We start from the raw sequence: 23,385 nt of genomic DNA on the forward strand, positions 1-23,385 counted from the left end.
TTATTTTTAAAAATTAATTCATTTTAATTGGAGGCTAATTACAATATCATGGTGGTTTTTGCCATACATCAGCATGAATCAGCTGTGGGTGTACATGTGTCCCCCATCCCGAACCCCCCCTCCCACCTCCCTCCCCATCCCATCCCTCTGGGTCGTCGCAGTGCACCAGCTTTGAGGGTCCTGCTTCATGCATCAAACCTGGACTGGAGATCTGTTTCACATGTGGTAATATACATGCTTTAATGCTGTTCTCTCAAATCATCCCACCCTCACCTTCTCTCACAGAGTCCAAAAGTCTGTTCTTTATAGCTGTGTCTCTTTTGCTGTCTTGCACATGGGGTCATCATTACCATCTTTCTAAATTCCATATATATGCATTAATATAGTGTATTGGTATTTTTCTTTATGACTTACTTCACTCTGTATAATAGGCTCCAGTTTCATCCACCTCATTAGAACTGATTCAAATGTATTCTTTTTAATTGCTGAGTAATACTCCATTGTGTATATGTACCACAGCTTCCTTATCCATTCGTCTGCCGATGGACACCTAGGTTGCGTCCATGTCCTGGCTATTATAAACATTGCTGTGATGAACACTGGAGTACATGTGTCTCTTGCAATTCTAGTTTCCTCGGTGTGTATGCCCAGCAATGGGATTGCTGGATCATATGGCAGTTCTATTTCCAGTTTTTTAAGGAATCTGCACATTGTTCTCCATAGTGACTGTCCTAGTTTGCTTCCCCAACAGTGTAGGAAGGTTCCTTTTCTCCACAGTGTTTGTCTCTTTGTGACCCCACGGATTGTAGCCCACCAGGCTTCTCTGGCTATGAGTTTCTTCAGGCAAGAATAGGCAACTTCCCCACCCAGGGATTGAACCCGCATCTCCTGAATCACAGGCAGATTCTTGACCATTGAGCCACCTGGGAAGCCCATTAACTACATAAGTAGAATATACTGGGAATTAGATAGGGGTGTGGAGGTCAGAGGAGATTTTGCAATCTTAAATGTGATCATCACTGGGAAAAGGTATAGCTTGAATGAAGTCCTGAAGGAGTTGTGGAAGTGAGTCAGAGAGATTTCTGGAAGAACAACGTACCAGACAAAGGGACCACAAGTGCATTGGCTCTGAGGTGGGAGTGCGCCAGACACATCCCAGGTGTAGAAGGCGGGAGGGGCTAGATGTGAGTGGGGGTGGCGGGTGAAGCTGCAGTGAGGGTGATGACTTTCTATCTGAATGAAGAGGGGAGAGCTTGGGGCAGCGGTGTGACATGATGTGACTCGGCCTCTAGAAGGATCACTCCAGCTCTTTTGTGGGGTTGAGTTGCCGACTCACTGGGGCTCAGGACAAGGGGAAACCAGGGAGACCAGTTAGAAGACTACTGCAATAATCCAGCAAGAAATGAGAACATCTGGGACCAGGTGATCACAGTGGAGGTGGCGAGCTGAAGGATTTCTCCAATGCCTTGGAGGACAGATGGGAGATGAAATAATGTGAAGGTTGGTTGTAGAGCTAGAGAGAATCTGGGTGACTAAAAACAAGATGGATCAGGGAATGTTGAGAGGAGATAGAGGCTAACAAGCGGGATGCTGTGTATTTACACACAACAGAGAGAAAAAGCTGGAGTCCTAGTCAAAGGATTGCAGCTGTCAATCTACCATAAAATTACAGAATTAATCCAGTTGCTGAGTTCATTATAACTGATGGCAGAAAGCGGCGTAAGTAATTTGAGAGGATAGAATTGCTTTGCTGGCTTTGTTTCCAAATTATGGAAAGAAAAGCAGCACATCAGCTTAGTGAGCAAACACGCAGAGGTGCTTCTGAACCACGAGGCAGAAAACCGTTTATGTTTGCTTTCATAATTGGTTTTCTGGATTGTCTGGGACCATAACACCACCATTCTCCTCAACAGCCTCAGGAAAAGTGAAGATTCCTTCCCTGTCCTGTATGTTCGTTTCTTTCCTTCTCCACTTTCATGGTTGTAATAACTGCCCACTTTGGGTGGTTCAATTGCCCTCTGTGGAAAACAAAACAAAACAAAAAAAAGAGGGATAGGTCTGGAAGAGCCTTTTTTTCTAAGGGTATGTAACAAGAAATACATATTTAGGAAATTTGCTCCTTGATTGAATTTAAAATGTGTTGAACATTGAAACTTTGATTTCCTTGTAGGTTTTCAGGAGCTTAATTATTTCTCCAAATCCTTTCTGCCTGTTACAGGTGATGAGGATGGAGCAGTGAACAAAGCAGATAAAACCCAACTTAATGGGCTTCCCTGGTGGCTCAGATGGTAAAGAGTCTGCCTGCAATGCGGAAGACCTGGGTTAGATCCCTGGGCTAGGAAGATCCCCTGGAGGAGGGCATGGCAACCCACTTCAGTGACCTTGTCTGGAGAATCTCCTGGACAGAGGAGCCTGGTGGGCTGCAATCTTTGGGGTTGCAAAGAGTCGGACACTAGGCACACGTGGAGTTACAGTCTAGTATGGGGAGCTGGAAATGAACAGATAAATAAGTGAAATGCAGTATCTTGAGATGATGAGCTCTACAAGGAAAAAAACAAGCCAAAATGTGGATGAGGTGTTCCTGGGTGGAGAGGTCATTGGCAATTAAATGGGGCAGGCAGGGAAGATTCCTCTGAGACCCTCTCGTTTATTTGCTATCTGCACTAAAGGCCTGGAGAAGGTGAGGGACCTGACGAATATCGGGGGGAGGAGAGACCCGCAGGTACAACGGCTCAGAGGCAGGAGGACTGTCTAGGAGGCCCATGTGGTTGGAGCAGATTGAATAAGCTGAGTGGTAGGAGATACAGCCAGATTGGAGAGGGCACGACAGTATAGGTCCTTAATGAATCTAAGCTCTCTGAACAGCCTTCTCTGTGGGAAGGGGTGCCAGGGGAGAGACAAGACATGTGTAGAAGGGCTCTGGAAAGACAGAATGGGCCAAGATGCTTGCCAATTTGATAAGGGACTTACAGCTAGCTTATACAAAGAACTCTTACATGTTAATAATAAAAGGGTAAATAACCCATTGAAAAACATGTTATAGGATGCTCGGGGCTGGCATGCGGGGATGACCCAGAGGGAGGATAAAGGGAGGAGGGAGGTGGGAGGGGGGTTCAGGAGGGGGAACTTATGTAAACCCGGGGCAAATTCATATCAATGTATGGCAAAACCAACCAATATAATATTGTAAAATAATTTGCCTCCAATAAAAAATAAATTAATTACATAAAAAAAAACAAACAGTGGATTGGAAGAGATACTTCTAAAAAGAAGCTCTAATAAATTGCATTTCACTAATAGCTAATAATGTTGAGGATGAAAAAAGTGTTCAACATTATTAATCATTAGGGAAATACAAATCGAAACCACAGTGAGCTACCCCTTCACACCCACTAGAATGGTTATAATGAAAAAGTCATGTAGTAACAAGCGCTGCCAGTGATTTAAAGGAACCAGAACGCTCCAAGATTACTAATGGGGATGTAAAATGATGCAGCTTCTTTAGAAAACAGCCTGGAAGCTTTTGGAAGGTTAAACATAAGACGGCCATATGATCCAACAATTGCACTGTTTGATATATATTCAAGAGAAATGAGACCATATGTCCAAGTAGAAACTCGTACACAAATGTTCATAGCAGCGTTATTCACAGAGTCAAGGTTATTTGAAGTAACAGCCCACAAGGTCACCAACTGATGTTCCAGTTTTGTGAAAAATGTCATTGGTATTTTGACTTTTTCTCAGGTTTAAATTGAGTTGCTTATATTTTGGGGGCTTCCCTCGTAGCCTTCAATGCAACGCATAAGACCCAGGTTCGATTCCAGGGTAGGGAATATCCCTTGGAGAAGGAAATGTTTATACGTTTTTTATTGAATTGTAGCAGTTTCAAAAATTATTTCTTGACAGAAGTCCCATAACAGACATATATGAAGACCTTTTATTGGTCTGTGACTTGTCTGTTTGATTTCCTAATAAAATTTATTAGAAGAGCAGAAATTTTAATGATGGATGCCAATTTACCGAAATAATTTTTAATGGTTGTTATCTTCTTTGGTTTTCTTGCAACTTTACGTCCAACCCCAAAGTCATGAAGTTACTCTCTTTGGTTTTCTTCTAGAGCTTTATAGTTTTTGTTTTTATGTTGAGGCCTATATCCTGCCTGGGATAATTTCTGTGTAGGGTGTGAAGTGGGAATTGAGATACCTCCCCCCCACCCCAAATTCACTTGTTTTCACATCATTTCTTGACAAAATTTCCCTTTGAGTTGCTTTGGTGTCTCTGTTGAAAAGTCATCGGATCATATGTGTTTGGTTTATTTCTGGAAGCTCTGTTTGGGTCCCTTCATCTATTTTTGCCTATTCTTTAACCAGCACAGGGCTGATCTGTCGAGTGTGGCTTTACATGAAATTTTAAGTCAGTTAGTATGGTTTCTCCACATTTGTTCTTTATCAAGATTGTGGTGGCTATTCTAGGTGCTTTGAATTTTCATATATATTTTAGGATCAGCTTGTCAGTTTTTATTTTTAAGAACCTGCTGGGGTTTGGTTTGGGTTTGCATTGCATCTACAGATAAGTTTGGAGAGAATGACATTATAACATGTTGTCTTCTAATCCTAAAACATTGTATATATTTCCATTTATTTAGGTTTTCTGTTATATCTTTTAGTATTGTTTTATAGTTTTTCACTATAGAGATCCTATACACATTTCATTAAATTTATCTGTAAGTATTTCATGTCTCTGAATACTACTAGAGTATTTTTTAAATTTTCAGCTCAATCATGTCTGACTCTTTGTGACTCCAGGGACTGCAGTACCCCAGGTATCCCCCTTCCCAACTCCCAGAGCTTGCTCAAAATTTTAGTTTTCTTTATTTTTTAAAAATTTACTTTTGTTTATTTTTTTTGGAGATGCTGGCTGTATATGGGATCTTAGTTCCCTGACCAGGAATCCAGCCTGGGCTCCCTGAAAAGTAGGCATGAATTCTTAACCACCGGACCACCAAAGAAGTCCCCAAAATTCTATTTTTAAATGTCATATAATAACATATGCATGTCTAAATATATACACATATATATGCATATGTACTCATTTGTCATCTATATTCATCTGCTATCTATCTATCTATCTGTAATTTTTTGGGTACTAATTCCTCTGAAGTGGCTAAATTGCATTCTGTAGTTCATGGTGCAATTTTATCACTGGCCCATGCACAGCAGGTATGTTTCATGCACATATGTGTGTATTTTTAGGAAAAATTTGGCTTAAAACTCAACATTCAGAAAACTAAGATCATGGCATCTGGTCCCATCACTTCATGGGAAATAGATGGGGAAGCAGTGGAAACAGTGACAGACTTTATTTTCTTGGGCTCCAAAATCACTGCAGATGGTGACTGCAGCCACGAAATTAAAAGATGCTTGCTTCTTGGAAGAAAAGATATGACAAACCTAGACAGCATATTAAAAAGCAGAGACATTACTTTCCAGCAAAGGTCCATCTAGTCAAGGCTATGGTTTTTCCAGTGATCATGTATGGATGTGGGAGTTGGACCATAAAGAAAGCTGAGTGCCGATGAATTGATGCTTTAGAACTGTGGTGTTGGAGAAGACTCTTGAGAGTCCCTTGGACTGCAAGGAGATCCAACCAGTTCATCCTAAGGGAAATCAGTCTTGAATATTCATTGGAAGGACTGATGCTGAAGCTGAAACTCCAGTACTTTGGCCACCTAATGCAAAGAGCTGACTCATTGGAAAAAAGACCCTGATGTTGGGAAAGATTGAAGGCAAGGGGAGAAGGGGACGACAGAGGATGAGATGGCTGGATGGCATCACCGACTTGATGGACATGAGTTTGAGCAAGTTCCATGAGTTGGTGATGGACAGGGAGGCCTGGCGTGCTGCAGTCAATGGGGTCGCAAAGAGTTGGACACGACTGAATGACTGAACTGCACTGAACTGAATCCGCCTGCCATAACAAAGCTCCACTGACATTAAACTAGTTCTAATCATATGCCTGCTGCTGCTGCTTAGTCGCTTCAGCCATGTCCGACTCTGTGCGACCCCATAGACGGCAGCCCACCAGGCTCTGCCATCCCCACGATTCTCCAGGCAAGAACACTGGAGTGGGTAATCATATGCCTAGCTAATGAAAAAAAGTAAAAGATATATTCAAATTTGAAAACTAATAAGTGAAGGGAAAGAATCACTTCTTCATTGCCTGTATGCACATGAATCCTAAGTCGTATACAGAGAAGGAAAGTTGCTTGATAGAGCAGACGAAAGTTCAGCTAGAAATACTTGACCCCAGTGGAGCTGCAGGCGAAGCAGCTTCCTGAGCCGTGGCAGGGATGAGGGGAGGAGCAAGAACCGGGCTCCTGGGGACGAGAAACAGGGATGCTGCTCTCACCTCTGGGGCTGAGGGTGCGGGGCAGAGTGCTGTCATCTGAGCTCAGTGAGGGGCTGTCAGGGCACCAGCAGTCCTGACCTTACCTGTCCTGTCCTTCCATCTGCTGCTGGAGCAATGAGCAGCCACTCAGAGGGCCTGACCGTGCAGACCTGGGGGCAGCCTCAGGCACAGAGCGGGCCAGGACAGGGCCCAAATCATTTTGGAAAACAACCAGCACATTTGACCATGTTCCATCCAAAGTGTGTGTGTGTGTGTGTGTGCTTTATTGCCTCATTCACATCTACTTATTTAGCAATCATCTTCGGCGCTGGTGGTAAAGAACCCTCCTGCCAACGCAGGAGACATAAAACACATGGGTTCGGTCCTTGGGTCGAGAAGATGCCCTGGAGAAGGAAATGGCAACCCACTCCAGTATTCTTGCCTGGGAAATTCCATAGAGCCTGGCAGGCTACAGTCCCTGGGGTCACAAAGAGTAGGACACTACCGAAGCAACTTCACACGTCTGGAGCTTCTACAATCTTCCATACCATTCTAGGCAAATGGAAGTCAGTGATGGAAAAAAAAAAAGCTAAGTGAGGCCTGTGGACCCCAGGAGTTACTTTCCAGTGAGGAGCAAGGCCAGATAATAAGAGACAGAAGGTGGTGATACTTGTCTGCAGACAGTTCCGATAGGGAAACGGGTAACCAGGGAGACTGTGTAACTCGAGGTGGGGACATTGGTAACTGATATCAAGAAGGCAGGAAGAGTTAGCCTGGGAAAGTCAGGGGGGCAGAAGGCTCCAGGCAGAGAGGACACGGAGAATTGGGAATCTGGGCAGGGGAAAGGGGGCAAAGGTGATGGGTGAGGGGCAAAGTGGGCAGGGAGCTGGCCCGCTGCACAGATGTCCCTTGAATGCAGCGTGCTGAGCCCAGGGGAGGCGCGGGACTGTGGGGAGAGGGCTGGAGGCTGAGGTCACCGTGTGATGGAGTGATGTGTGGCCGTGCAGAGAGTGGATGGTGGGGCAGGGTTTGAGGAGGGGACCTCATAGAGGTTTCCATGGAGCCCTGGGGTGGTTGCCATGGAGCCTGAGGAAGGATGGGGTGCGTTGAGGGTCAGAGAAGAGTATGAAGAGCAACTCAGAACATCTCTGATCACCCGGCAGGTTACTTGGCACTAAGTGAACCATAGAGATTCCCTGGTGGCTCAGACGGTAAAGTGTCTGCCTGCAATGTGGGAGACCTGGGTTCGATCCCTGGGTCGGGAGGATCCCCTGGAAAAGGAAATGGCCACCCACTGCACTACCCTTGCCTAGAAAATTCCATGGATGGAGGAGACTGATGGGCTACAGTCCATGGGGTAGCAAAGAGTTGGACCTGACTAGTGACTTCACTTTCTTTCTTCTTTCTAAACCATAGTAAAATCTCTCCCGGAGAATCCTGAAAAAAAAAAAAAAAAATCAAGGTGCAGATGTATTCCAGCCCGTGGCAGCTTACTTTCTGAGGAGTGGCAGGTCCACGTGGACTCCACGTGGTTGCTGCTATCCCTGAAGGCCCTCCTCATCAGATGCTCCCATCGCTCAGGTGCTCCCACAACAGGGGTTCCAAGGGCAGGAACAGGAGGGGCTGGAGTGCAGAGTGAAGATTCCCAGCTCTCAAGCATTTACTGCTTGGTCTGAGCGGATACAAGACTGCTCACGGGGAGACCAAGATGAATCATAACGTTGATTCCCTAAGAGTGCACGGCCAGTGTAAGAGGCAGACTCACAGTTCAGAAGTGCTCCTGAATGTGGCACGGTCTCTCTAACTACCTCAGCAGGCTAAACTTCAGTGGGAGGATCCAGGAGGGCTCTCTGGAGGAAGTGTCCTTGAGATGAATACTGAAGGATGAATAGGAGTTCTCTATAGCACTCTTCACACTGGTAGGGGCATATGGATCACTGGAGATCTTGTTACAACAAATGATTCTGATTCATCAGGTCTTGGGTGGGACCTTGCACTGATCCCAGGACCAGACATGGAATAGAAAAATCTTCAGATAATTATGGAATAGGAATGAAGGAAAGATAAAGGGAGCAGGGACATTTCTGGCAAAGTTCAGCCCAGGAACACCCACAAAGGCATCAAGAGCCTGGCAGAACTAATTTATTGGAGAGAATCAGCTATCCTTTTTTTGTTCAAGAACGACAGTCCTGCTCCCAATTTTCATCTCAGAGGCTCCCATCTTCCATGGATGAACCTTGTCCTGAGGACACGGCCTGTCTCAGAGGAGCACAATGAGTCACACACTTGTGATGATCCTTGGAGAAGACAGCTGGGGACTGCCTGCTCAAACCTCCAGAGTGCCCTGGGTCAGAAGACACCCCACATCCTCCCTCTTGCTCAGTCCAGATGCCAGAGGCTCCCTCCTGACTTCACCCTGTTCCTCACCCCCAATCCGATCCATTAAAAAGTCCGTAGACTCTTCCTTCAAACGCCCTCTGCTTTCTCTCAGTTTCAGACCCAGCCTCCAGTGCAAACCACCAGTCTCCCTTGGGTCACTGTCATTCCAGTGAGTGTCCATTTTCCTGGACCCCGCTTCACCAAGCTTCTTGTCTTCCCTCTCTTCCCAGCAGCCAGCGTAGACTTTTTAATTCCATCATTTGAACATGGCAAGAATGAAACTGTATCTTGATGTGTGGACAGTGAAGGTGCTGCAAATTCCTGCCCTTGGCGCCCTGTCTCTTAGTTTTGGGTACCAAAAGCAAGGGTGGGTGTCATCCCAGTGTGCCCTAGACAATTCTAGTGGTGCTTCATGGGTGCCTGCATAACCTCGGCGATGGTAAAAAATAATAAAATGATATCCTAGTGAGAAAGGTAGACCATGGGAGTGAAACTGAAAACTAACTGCAGCCATGGGCAGTTAGAGAAACACCACGGTTTTGCCAGTTTAACCAGTGTGAGGTCATCACATTTTTGGTTAAGATGATTCAGTCTTCATAAAGGCCAAATATCCAGCTTAGTTTTGAGAAGTTTCCAGTAAAGTGACCCGTGGGAGAAACATAACACTGAGTACGCTTCATAGTTACAGCTCCTCCTATTTGCTGTAGAATCAACAGAGACTGTTCTGGAAAATCGTTTTTACGAGAGGCCACTCTAATGCGAAGCTCACGTGATGCAATGGCCATGTGAATTGTAAACAAATGATTCATTCCCTGAATTCAGAGGACAGTTGCTAGTGAAGCAAGACACTGAGTCTCAAGACATAAGGAGACAAGTAAGTCTTCTTCGGAGAAATGTCTACTGCAATCTTCCACTCATTTTTTGATTGGGTTGTTTGTTTTTGGTATTGAGTTTTGTGAGCTGTTTGTGTATCTTGGAGATTGATCTCTTGTCAATTGCTTCATTTGCAAATATTTTCTCATTCCTAGGATCGTCTTCTCATCATGTTGATGTTGATGGTTTTTTCTTTGCTGTGCAAAAGCTTTTAAGTTTAATTAGGTCCCGTTTGTTTATGTTTGTTTTAATTTTCATTACTCTAGGAAGTGGGCTACATAGCACAGGCAGCTCAGTTTTGTGGTGACCTAGAAAAGTGGGTGGGGATGGTGAGAAGGAAGGCCAAGAGGGAGGGGGACATATGTTTACATATAGTTTATATGATTTATAGGGCATAGGATTCACTTTGTTGTACAACATCGTAGAGGAACTATATCACGATCGAACCCCAGTCTCCTGCACTGGTTCAGTTCAGTTCAGTCGCTCAGTAGTGTCCGACTCTTTGCGACCCCATGAATCACAGCACGCCAGGCCTCCCTGTCCATCACCAACTCCCGGAGTTCACTCAAACTCATGTCCATCGAGTCAGTGATGCCATCCAGCCATCTCATTCTCTGTCGTCCCCTTCTCCTCCTGCCCCCAATCCTTCCCAGCACAGGTAGGAGATGGTAAAGGCAGATTCTTTACCATCCGAGCCACCAAGGAAGCCCCCAAATAGAAAATGTTAAAAAATTGAAAATATGAAATATCTTTGCCCATAAAAGGGTTCCTGGGAAGACAACCCCCTTAGGAAGACTAGACAGTAGTAGCATCTCCCATCTGCCCACCGCCCCCGGGGAGACTCTGACCCAGATGCTCTCCTGGGGGGCCTGCATCTTTGCATTTTTCCACGATCCTCTCATGATTCCAATGCACAGCCAAGGTGGGGAATCACTGCAGTGGAGGGTCGACTCTAACCTCTGTCGAAGGGCGGTGTGTCTCCTACCGACTCGGCCCTGAGCCCCTTTCTTCTCACGGTTCACGACCCCAGAGTTCATGATTGCTTAATATGAATACAGGAGGTGGTGCTAGTGGTGAAGAACCCATCTGCCAACGCAGGAGACATAGAGACATGGGTTCAAATCGTGGGTCGGGAAGATCCCCTGGAGGAGGGCATGGCAACCCACTCCAGTATTCTTGCCTGGGGAATCTCATGGACAGAGGAGCTTGGCAGGCTACAGTCCATGGGGTCACAAAGAGTCGGACACATTTGAAGCATGAGTGCAATGCATAAACTTTATTTTTAGAGCACTTTTGGGTGAACAGCAAAATTGGTTGAAAAGACGACCTGACCCAACATGCTCAAATCCTATCAACATCCCCACCAGAAAGGTGCGTTGGTCACAGCAGTGGCCTGCGCTCACCCACTCCCATCTCCCGGAGCCCACAGTTCACAGCAGGGCTTACTCTTGGCTTCATACGTTCTATGCCTGCATGCCTAGTCGGGTCTGACTCTTTGCGACCCTTTCAACTGCAGCCCGCCAGGCTCTTCTGCGCATGGGGCTTTTCAGGCAAGAATACTGGAGTGGGTTTCCATTTCTCTTCTCCAGAGGATCTTTCCGACCCAGGGACTGAACCCATGTCTCCTGTGTCTCTTGCACTGCGGGCAGATTCTTTACCCACTGAGTCACTGGGGGAGTCCATACATTCTGTGGTTTTGACAAATGTACACTGACATGTATCCAGCATTATAGTGTCATATAGAGTATTTAGTGTCCTAAACAGACTCCTTGCTTTGTGTCCTAAACGGACTCCTTCTTCACCTGTTCATTCTTCTCCCGCCCAGTCCCTAGTAACCACTATCTTTTCATTTTTACTGCCACGTTATCTTTTCCAGAATGCCATAAGGTTGGAATCATATACTATGTAGTCTCTGGGGACTGAATTCTTTTACTTAGCAATTTGCACTTGATCTTTGCCTGTACTTTGTCACTGCTTGATAGCTCATTTCTTTTTAGTGCTGAGTAATAGTCCATTAGGCCCACTTAGAATATTTAACTCTCAGAGTTGTCCCCTCTGAGCCACCAGTGATTCATCAATTAGAGGTCTTCCTACTCAAGCGTTGGCTCTCTGGCTCTCTGATCTCTATTTTGTCATCACATCTTCTCTGACTCTGACACTCCCCCTTCCCTCTTATAAGGATACTTGTGATCACATTTCGAGCCACCTGAATAATTCAGGGAAACCTCCACATCTCAGCAGCCCAACTCACAAATCCTTTTTGCATTGCAGTTTTCCTACCCCTGCGGCTATGCAGACAATGCCTTTGTTGATGAACTTTTCTCAAAGGAACCCATTTCCAGCATCATCTGTTTCCTGGACTTCCTCATCCATAACTTCCATGTAAAAAATGGTTGCAAAAGATCAACTCACTTAGCATTTAACCAACATGGTTCCAAGGAAATGAATAGGTTACTGAAAGTTACTCAGAAGTCAGGGTTTCCTGTGGAGGTAACAAAGGGGAAGTGGGCATTGGTGTTATTTGGAAAGTGAAGCTATCTGACAAGACGATAAAATGAAGACATGCCTATATAGTGTTGGTCGCTCAGTCATGTCCGACTCTGTGCGACCACATGGACTGCAGCCCACCAGGCTCCTCTGTCCATGGGATTCTCCAGGTGAGAATACTTGAGTGGGTTGCCATTCCCTTCTCCCCATGAATACATAAAGGTTGCCCAAATTTGAACAACTCTGTCAAGATTTTGCTACAGTGCTCTCTTTGTTATTGGAAGGAACCAGTTGTCCTTTTTGTTCAAGAACCATATTGCAGGCAACTGAGAATCTCCCCGGGTGCCCTGGTTGCATTTGGCAGTGCAACCTGAGTGCTCTGTCCCTAACTTAGTACACAGTGCATGTGGGAAGCAGGATAACGAGGGGCACCCCTGCCCACCCCCCCACCCCCCGCAAGGGTGTTCATGCTCTAACCCCTCTGCACTGCTGTGTTACCTGGCAAAAGACACTTTGCAGAGGTGATCAAAGTCACTGATTTTTAAGAAAGGAAGATTATCCTGGATTATCTGAGTGGTTCCCATCTAGTCTCATGAGCCCTTCAAGGCAGAGAACTTTCTGCTTTGAAAGCAGAGGAGAGATGTAGCAGATAAAGCGTCAGAGGTATTCCAAGGATAAGAATTCCTCCTAGTTCTCCTGTTTCTGAGATGACTGTATGGTTTTTATTCTTTCATTTGCTGATGTGTTAATGTACTGCATCGTTTTGTTTGACTTTTTGGATTTGGAGACAACCTTGCATCCTTGCAATAAATTCCATATCGTTGTGGTGTATGATCCTTTCAATGGACTTTAAAAACTGGCTTGCTAGAACTTTGTTGAAGATTTTTGCATCCAGGCCATTGGTGATAGTGACCTGTAATTTTTTTTTGGGGGGGATGTCTTTTTCTGGTTTTGGTGTGAGGGTGATTCTGGCCTCATAGGGTGAGTTCTGAGGCACTCCTTCCTCTTTGACTTTTTGGAATAGTTTTGGGGGGAATTGGTGTGAACTTCTTAAATGTTCAGCAGAGTTCACATAGAAAAATCCATCTGACCCTGGGCTTTTGTTTATTGGAAGTTTTTAAATTGCCGATTCAACTTTATTACTGGTAATTATTCTGTATGCGTTTTCTTTTTCTTCTTGATTCAGTCTTGGGAGAATGTGCTTTTATAATAATGCACCCATGTATATTGGGTTGGCCATTTTGTTGACGTATAATTGTTCTTTGTGGACTCTCATGATCCTCTGTATTTCTATGGTGTTGGTTGTAATCTCTCTTTCATTTCTTATTTATTTAGGTGCTCTCTCTTCTTGATGAGTCTGACTAAAGGTGTATCCATTTTGCTTATCTTTTCAAAGAAACAGCTCTTAACTTCATTAACCTTTTTTCTTTTTTGGTCTTCATTTCATTTATTTCTGTCATGATATTTATGATTTCTTTCCTTCTACTATATTTGGATATTGTTTACTCTTTTGCTTGTTCCTTCTAATCTGAATGATACTTTTGCCTGGTACGTTATACTTGGTTATAGATTTTTCTTCCTTCTTATCACTTTGAACATACGGTGCCACTTTTTTTTTTCCTGCAAAGTTTCTGCTGAAAAGTCAGCTATTGGTTTTATGAAAGTTTTCTAGTATGCAACTAGTTGCTTTTCTCTTGATGTTTTTTAAGATTCTCTAAGTTTTGCCATTTTAATTATGATGTGCTTTGGTGCAGACCTCTTTGGGTCAAGGGGCTTCCCAGGTGGCGCTAGCAGTAAAGAACCTGCCTGCCAAGGCAGAGGGGGTAAGAGACACTGGTTTGATCTCTGGTTCGGGAAGATCCTCTGGAGAAGAAAATGGCAACCCACTCAGGTGTTCTTGCCTGGAAAATTCCATGGACAGAGGAGCCTGGCAGGCTACAGTCCATGGGGTCGCAAAGAGTCAGACAGGACTGAAGTGACTTAGCACTCTTTGGGTTCATACTGTTTGGGACTCTCTTTTCTTCCTAGACCTGGATATCTGTTTCCTCTCCCAGGTTAAGGAAGTTTTCAGTTATTATGTCATCAAATAACTTCTCCACACACCTTTCTCTTCTTTTAGAACCCCTATAATGAAATGTTAGCAGGCTTGATGTTGTCCCAGAGATATCCTAAACTATCCTCATTTCTAAAAATTGCTTTTTCCCTTTATTCTGTTCAGCTTGAGAGAGTCTCACTGTTTTGTCTTCTGGTTTCTGGATTCGTTCCTCTGTGCCATCTCATCCACTGCTGATTCCTTCCTATATTTTCAATTTTTATATCTTTTACTCTATTTTTATTGCATTCTTCAGATCTGCTTGGTTCTTATTTTCTCCTCCATTGTTAATCTTCTGACTGCCTTCATCTATTCTTCCAAGTTCCTTGAGCATCTCTATGGTCATTACCTAGAACTCTTTATCCAGTATATTACTTATCTTTGTTTTGTTGTGCAGTCGCTCAGTTGTGTTCAACTCTTTGCCACCACGTGGATGGCAGCATGCCAGGCTTATCTGTCCTTCACCGTCTCCCGGAGTTTGCTCAAGCTCGTGTCCACTGAGTCAGTGATGACTTTGTTTAGTTCTTCTGGGTTTTGTCTTATTCCTTCATTTAAAGTGTGTTTCTCTGTTTCCTCACCTTGCCTATGTGCTGAATTGGTTTCTGTATATTGGGTAGGTTTGTTCAGTCTCCTGATCTTGGAGAAGTGGCCATAAGTGGGAGACTTGCTAGGGGACCCAGCAGCACACTCCCCTCTGGTAACTAAAGTTACGTGCTCCAGGAGCACCCACTGCGTGGCTGTGTGGTTCTTTCTTTTGTGGTGGGATTGGCTATTCTGGGCATGCTGGTAGGTGGGGCTGGCCTTGTCCTGCTTGGCTGGCAGGTCCTTCCTTGCGTGGTTGCTACTGGCCTGTTGGTCCTCAGGTGAGCTCCTGGAGGTAACAGACTAGGGGAAGGCCTCCAAAGCAACACTTGCCAGCACCAGTGTCTTCAAGAAAGAATGTGCTCCCAAAGGTGGTTGCCACCAGCATCTGTGTTCCCAAAGTGAGCCTCAGTCACCTCCTACCTCTCCTGGGAGGCTCTCCAAGATCAGCTCACGTGTCTCATCCAGGTTCCTTTCAAACTGCTGCCTCTGCACTGGGACTTAGAACATGTAAGATGTTGGACGTGTCCTGTCCGAGTCAAGCCTGATTTCCCCCATCTCTCTGGCTATCTTGTAGACAAGCTCTGCTGGCCTTGAAAGCCAGATGCTCTTGGACTCTTCTTCCTGGCATGGGACCCTTGGGCTGGGGAGCCTGGTGTAGGGCCCAGACACTTCACTGCTTGGGGAGAACCTCAGCAGTTGGATTATGTTCCTATTTGTGGGTATCACCTACCTGGGGAGATTTGCCATATCCCTACCCCTTCTACTCACCTCATTGTGTGTCCTTCTTCACGTCTTCACTTGTGGAGACTCTTTTCTTCTAGTCTTCAGGTCATTCTGCTAGATAGCTGCTCTTAAATAGGGGCAATTTTGGTGTGTCTATGGGAGGAGGTGAGCTCAGGGTCTTCCTACCCTGCCATCTTGCCCACCCTCCCCCTCCAGTGCAAGACTTTATTTAAGTGTTCCAACAACACCCGAAGAGACAGTGCAGGAACCTTAACTAGCAATTCTTGTATTCAACATATGAATTCAGATCCAGCCCCCAAGGCAGGCCTGAAAGCAGGAGGAGGATACGGCTCAGAAAAGACAGAGGGAACCTCAGGAAACTCTGTGGTTTCAAGAGGCAGGAAATAGATGACTGCGGCTGAAGTCAATTTCCCCTGGAGATGTAGAGGGAGATAAGGTTGAAAAAAGCAGAAAACAATTTCTGTTTAAAAGGCTGTGGGGAAAATACTTTGTCCTCATTTGACTGATCATAAGAATAAGCGAAGCAAGTTTGTTCCAGATCATAAAGCAATGGCTCTCTTGTGCAAGATTATCTACTAGGAAGACCCATGTCTTCCCCTGGTGATGGGATGATAAACAATGCACCTGACAGATTGCCTGGAAAATAAGATGTAATAATGAGGGTCAAACAGGGTTATTAAAACCATGTGGAAGGAGAGTCAGGAAGAAGGGAGACTGCTGTTAATTATGACAAGGAAGCAGATAACAAAGCGGCTAGACAGGCTTTTTCACAGATGTTTGGGTTCAATATATTTTGAGACTGTCAAGGAGGCACATTAGAACCATTATATACATTCAGGCTGCATTGGGGATTGACTACCTGCTCTTCCATCAGAGGGAGCAAGTAAGATGGCCAGGTGATATTTTTATTAAGTGAAAATGTTTCTTCTATTTAGATTTTGTTTCTTTTTCTTGGAAATGCTAGATATCCCACCTGTAGGAATTGCAAATGACCTTCTCTCTAGCCCAGAACAGAGGAGTTGGTGTCTTAGAGCTAGGCTGTCTCTGCTGAAATCTCAGCTTCTCCCTTGACTACTGTTTAACTGCTCTGTGCCTCGGTTTCTTCCTTTGTAAAATGAGGATGATGCTAACGGTGGTACCTACTTGGCGAGGCTACAAGAGGATTGACTGAGTCACTGTCTGTACAGAAGTTTGTCCGCGCCTTGCGACGTTAGCTGTGAACCCAACAGTCTGCTTTTCTGCTAATTCCTCGCTTTCTGCTCACTTTTATTGTAGCTGAGCAGATGTTTCTTCTTTATTACACATTTTCTTATGCCTCCAGTTGTAGGGTCTGTGGTCTTTCTTGGAGGAGGGGCTACTTCTCATTTCCAACTGCCAGATAAATCACTGGAGGAGTGATGGGGAAACTTCAGACAAAATCCACAAGATGTGCGTGGATGCTGGAGGCAGGGGCATGGGTTCACACAGTTGTCCCAAGGCTGGCTCATCAGCACAGCCCCTAGAACCCTCTGCTGAGTATCAGCTGTGGCAAGCACTGGTTAGAGCCAAAGTGATGAGGTGTGGTGTTCAAACCCACTGGCTTAATCATTTTGATCAACTCTTAGGTTAATTGTAAGAAGCGACATCATTTATGTAGGTCAGAAAGGATGAATGCTGACAATTCTTTATGAGTCAAGATAATACTTCATGTTTCCTACATCTGTTGATTAATGTATATGAAGCATGCTTATTTGTTCAGTCGTGTCTGATTCTTTGTGACCCCATGGGCTGTAGCTCGTCAGTCTTTTCTGTCCATGGGTTTTCCTAGGCAAGAATACTGGAGTAGGTAGCCATTCCCTACTTCAGGGTATCTTCCCAACCCAGGGATCGAACCCAGGTCTCCCACACTGCTGGCAGATTCTTTCCTATCTGAGCCACCAGGGAAGCCATGGTTATGAATAGTTATATCATTTACTACTTTCTAGATGGAGCTACTAATATCAACAGGCTGCATTAAAGAGCTCCTGGGGCCAAGAAGATAATTCTGTTCTACGTCCCACTCAGATCTTTGGTTAAAATACTTTCTGCACTTCATAGATTTATATTTACTAGATCCCTCTCTGTGTTGGGTGAGACAATACTTAGTCACCAGGTTTTCATATCTTTTGTAAAGCACTCAGCCTTACCGAATAGCTTACAGGAATATTCCTAAGCATTTTGAGGAGGTCACAGAAGGACATCCAGGAGGAATATGAGGTATAGGGATGGTCATCCTTTTGGGTATCTTCACTTTGGAAGCAACTGAAGTATGATTTTGATATGTAGGGGAGAAGAGGAAGGACAAGAAAGGAAAATTCTTGTGATCCAGATGTCTGTATTTGTCTCCAGTCTTACTTTGGGAACAGGAATTCCTGGGTTAACCATAACTGTAGCTAGCATGATTGAGGAACTAGCCTTTATTCTAGTCCAGTCTAAACTCCTCTTTTCCATGGGTAGTATTCTGGTGGCCCTCTGATTTCATGCCATCCCTGCCTGTAGCTATTCAGCACAGGATTGGTTGTGTTGTCCTTGCTTGGTCTTAAAACTAATTACAGAGAGTTTTCAGAGTTTGTATCTCCAATGCCAGAAGCCTAACGTCTTCTACAGTCATCTTACACTGAAGGTTTTCAGTTCAGTTCAGTCGCTCAGTCGTGTCCGACTCTCCACGACCCCATGAATCACAGCACGCCAGGCCTCCCTGTCCATCACCAACTCCCGGAGTACACTCAAACTCATGTCCACAGAGTCGGTGATGCCATCCAGCCATCTCATTCTCCGTCGTCCCCTTCTCCTCCCGCCCCCAACCTTTCCCAGCATCAGGGTCTTTTCCAATGAGTCAACTCGTCTCATGAGGTGGCCAAAGTATTGGAGTTTCAGCTTCAGCATCAGTCCCTCCAATGAACATCCAGGATTGATCTCCTTTAGAATGGACTGGTTGGATCTCCTTGCAGTATAAGGGACTCTCAAGAGTCTTCTCCAACACCACAGTTCAAAAGCATCGATTCTTCGGCGATCAGCTTTCTTCACAGTCCAACTCTCACATCCATACATGACCACGGGAAAAACCATTGCCTTGACTAGACGGACCTTGGTCGGCAAAGTAATGTCTCTGCTTTTTAATATACTATCAAGGTTGGTCATAACTTTCCTTCCAAGGAGCAAGCGTCTTTTAATTTCATGGCTGCAATCAGCATCTGCAGTGATTTTGGAGCCCAAAAAAACAAAGTCTGACACTGTTTCCACTGTTTTTCCATCTATTTCCCATGAAGTGATGGGACCAGATGCCATGATCTTTGTCTTCTGAATGTTGAGCTTCAAGCCAACCTTTTCACTCTCCTCTTTCACTTTCATCAAGAGGCTTTTGAGTTCCTCTTCACTTTCTGCCATAAGGGTAGTGTCATCTGCATATCTGAGGTTATTGATATTTCTCCCAGCAATCTTGATTCCAGCTTGTGCTTCTTCCAGCCCAGCGTTCCTCATGATGTACTCTGCATATAAGTTAAATAAGCAAGGTGACAATATACAACCTTGACGTACACCTTTTCCTATTTGGAACCAGTCTGTTGTTCCATGACCGGTTCTAACTGTTGCTTCCTGACCTGCATACAGGTTTCTCAAGAGGCAGGTCAGGTGGTCTGGGATTCCCATCTCTTTCAGAATGTTCCACAGTTTATTGTGATCCACACAGTCAAAGGCTTTGGCATAGTCAATGAAGCAGAAATAGATGTTTTTCTGGAACTCTCTTGCTTTCTCCATGATCCAGCGGATGTTGGCAATTTGATCTCTGGTGCCTCTGCCTTTTCTAAAACCTGCTTGAACATCTGGGAGTTCACGGTTTACATACTGCTGAAGCCTGGCTTGGAGAATTTTGAGCATGACTTTACTAGCGTGTGAGATGAGTGCAATTGTGCGGTAGTTTGAGCATTCTTTGGCATTGCCTTTCTTTGGGATTGGAATGAAGACTGACCTCTTCCAGTCCTGTGGCCACTGCTGAGTTTTCCAAATCTGCTGGCATATTGAGTGCAGCACTTTCACAGCATCATCTTTCAAGACTTGAAATAGCTCAACTGGAATTCCATCACCTCCACTAGCTTTGTTCGTAGTGATGCTTTCTAAGGCCCACTTGACTTCACATTCCAAGATGTCTGGCTCTAGGTCAGTGATCACATTATCGTGACTATCTTGGTCATGAAGATCTTTTTTGTACAGTTCTTCTGTGTATTCCTGCCACCTCTTCTTAATATCTTCTGCTTCTGTTAGGTCCATACCATTTCTGTCCTTTATCGAGCCCATCTTTGCATGAAATGTTCCCTTGGAATCTCTAATTTTCTTGAAGAGGTCTCTTGTTTTTCCTATTCTGTTGTTTTCCTCTATTTCTTTGCATTGATCACTGAGGAAGGCTTTCTTATCTCTCCTTGCTATTCTTTGGAACTCTGCATTCAGATGCTTGTATCTTTCCTTTTCTCCTTTGCTTTTCGCCTCTCTTCTTTTTACAGCTATTTGTAAGGCCTCCTCAGACAGCCATTTCGCTCTTTTGCATTTCTTTTCCATGGGGATGGTCTTGGTCCCTGTCTCCTGTACAATGTCACGAACCTCCGTCCAGAGTTCATCAGGCACTCTGTCAATCAGATCTAGTCCCTTAAATCTATTTCTCACTTCCACTGCATAATCATAAGGGATTTGATTGAGGTCATATCTGAATGGTCTAGTGGTTTTCCCTACTTTCTTCAATTTAAGTCTGAACTTCGCAATAAGGAGTTCATGATCTGAGCCACAGTCAGCTCCTGGTCTTGTTTTCGCTAACTGTATACAGCTTCTCCATCTTTGGTTGCAAAGAATATAATCAATCTGATTTCGGTGTTGACCATCTGGTGATGTCCATGTGTAGAGTCTTCTCTTGTGTTGTTGGAAGAGGGTGTTTGCTATGACCAGTGCATTCTCTTGACAGAACTCTATTAGCCTTTGCCCTGCTTCATTCCGTGCTCCAAGTAGGAAGTCAAGAAACACCTGGAGTAACTGAAGGTTTTACTTCACGTTAAAACACTCTACCAAGTGCTGGAGAGCAGATCCAACTTCAGTAATATCAGTCGGCTAGGCTGGGTTATGTTGCAGTAACAACTCCAAGATCTCTGAGCTTTTATTCAGTACCCTAAGCATTCCATTCTTGTTTGCTCAGCTTGTTGTGCTTTTTGGGTTTTCTCTGAAGAATGGAGTCATATTTCACTCTTTTTTAAAAACGAAAGTGAAATACGACTTTTAATTGTGTGAGTTATAATCAGTAATTTGCCGTAACTTTTCTTGTGCAATTCCCCGAAATATCAATATGCAATAGCGAAATTGTTTATGCATACATTATTTGTATATTATTACTGTTTCCCGGGTCAGGAAGATTCCCCTGGGGAAGGGATAGGCTACCTACTCCAGTCTTCTTAGGTTTCCCTGGTGGTTCAGATGGTAAAGAATCAGCCTGCAATGTGGGAGACTTGGATTGGATTCTGGGTTGGGAAGATCCCCTGGAGGAGGGCATGGCAACCCACTCCAGTATTCTTGCCTGGAGAATCCCCATAGGGAGAGGAGCCTGGTGGGTTATGGTCCATGGGATCACAAAGAGCTGGACACGACTGAATGACTGAGCAATGACTTTCCCCTATCACCCAGCAATCACTGTTTCACTTTCTCTCTGTGAATTTAAGTGTTCCAGGTACCTCATGTAAGTGGAGTCATACAATATTTATCCATCTGCAACAAGCTTCACCTAGCAGAATGTTTTCAAGAGTCATCCATGTTGTAGCATGAGTCAAAGTTTCACTTCTTTGAAGAATGAACGATGTTTTGTCATGCTCATCCTCCACTCTACTCATATTCTGGATGTACCACAGATTATTTATCCATTCATTTGTCAGTGGACACTTGGGTCAGTTCTACCTTTTGATGATTATGAATAATGCCACTGTGAACATTGGTATATTTATTCAAGTCCCCAGTTTCAATAAATTCTGGTGTTTAGAAACAGGAATGCTGGATCATATGGTAGTTCTATTTTTAACTTTTTTTAAAGAAATGAAATAGCAATATTTAACTCAGTGTTTTAAACACTTTTTTCGGTGGAACTATGGCCCCATTGGTGACTCCCAGTGCATTTAAGCTTTGTAAAGTTCTGAGAAATTCTGCACAAAGGAAATCTTTTATCTTGGATTAATGCAGCATTTATCAAATTTATTTAACCGTAGAATTCCTGCCCTGGTTTTTGAGCTATTAAGACCTCATGAAATATAATGTGGGAAATATTAACCATTCAACTCACTCCCATGTGGGCTGTATGAAAAATGGCCAGATGGTCTAAGGATAAATCTAAATTGTGGGGAATAAAGATGCCACAGTGCAGTCAGCTCCCTGGCCAGCATTCTCATTGGCTGAAAATTGCTAAAAATGTCTGACACCACCAGAAATGAGAAAGCAAGTTGAGAGCAAGTGATGAAATCTGGCAAGAAGAGAGCAAGAAGCAGAGAGTGAGGCTGGGGTAGAGGCTGCCCGACTGTGGGAGAGCCACAGCTGTTGACACGCAGGCTGCATTCCGCTCCCTCGCTCATTCCGGGCGCGCTGTGAAAACGCTGCTGTATCTGTCCTTTCCCCCGGAAGAAGAGGCTCAGGACCGCAGGGCTGGTGAGCAGGGGTGTCGGGGCTGGAGCTGTTTTCGTGACTCTGAAGCAGAGAGAGGGAGAGAAGGGACCACCAGTGGGTCCTGGAGTGGCTCCGAGTTGGCTGCAAAGGAGGGCCACCCCCAGCTGCAGAGCCACATAGTGGCTGTCCGTGGGCGAACAGGGAGCCCCCCAACCTCAAGGGACCCCCATCGGGTCCATCTCAGGAGGAACGTCTCAACATTTTTTGGATCGTGTGCTATATAGAAAATGAGAGTTTTTATGTGATAACCTGGGATTGTTGGGAATGACTTTTCCTCTTTTCCTTTCCTGGAAACAAACAAGATAAAGGGAACAGTGAGCAGACATGAACGATTCCTAGTTTTCTCACCTTAACTGCTCCTAACTCTGAGCGTCTGTAAGTTTACTTTTCTGACCCTTACCTTCGCAGGTGCTGCCCTTCACACCGTTTTTCCTCCGACCCTCTGCTAAATTCATCCGTTTTCAGGAGCTCACCCTTTCATCACCCTTCCCCTTGCAGTTGCACATCAGAAAGAAGGCTGCAGAGCCACGAAACTGCCAGACTCCATTCCTGGGTTACTGCTGCCAGCCTATGACTGTCTTTGAAAAAACACAAGAAGAAGAAAGGAAGATCCTGTCTCTTTTGATGAGTGAAGGTCCTCATCACTGACTCCTGACTGAGAGCCTTTGCCTGATAGAAGCCCCAAGACTCCTCATGGAAGGGGGCCACGGTTCTTGAGGCATGACCCCACTGTGTCCCCATCCCCACTGGCTGAGAATTAAAGCCATCTTTCTTTTTCCTCCAAACTCTGTCTCTGTAATTTTTCATTCATCTTCGGTGGGTAAAGAAGGCCGAGATTTTGGCCAGCAACAGCAGGGATGAGCTAAAGATATGGGAGACTGGCCACAGACCTGGGGACTGCGGATACCCCAAACCTCTGCCCAGCTGCCCTGTAGGCTGAGGTTATCTCTCTGTACCAGTTTAGTGTTTTAAACAAAAACAGAAACACGTTTTATCATAAGATATACTATCATATGAGTAATACACGTTTATTGTATAAAACCTAAAATATAGCCCTAACACAAAGCAGAAGAGAAAGAAAGACTAGTGACTATTTATAAGAAGCATTCTTTCAAGACGTTTCCGAAAATTAAATTTTG

At 44.7% G+C, this 23,385-nt stretch overlaps 1 long non-coding RNA gene across 1 annotated transcript; it reads left to right on the forward strand.

Annotated features, from left to right (window-relative positions):
• The first annotated feature begins 12,214 nt into the window (after positions 1–12,214).
• LOC148778656 (uncharacterized) lies at positions 12,215–23,023 on the forward strand. Its single transcript, XR_016037041.1, has 3 exons — positions 12,215–12,296; positions 21,259–21,275; positions 22,655–23,023. It is a non-coding gene; the product is annotated as an uncharacterized LOC148778656 (long non-coding RNA).
• The last annotated feature ends 362 nt before the right edge of the window (positions 23,024–23,385 follow it).

This window comes from Moschus berezovskii, chromosome 1 (assembly GCF_049115385.1).
Source record: "Moschus berezovskii isolate FMDL1 chromosome 1, NW_MosBer_1.0, whole genome shotgun sequence".
Lineage (NCBI taxonomy): Eukaryota > Metazoa > Chordata > Mammalia > Artiodactyla > Moschidae > Moschus > Moschus berezovskii.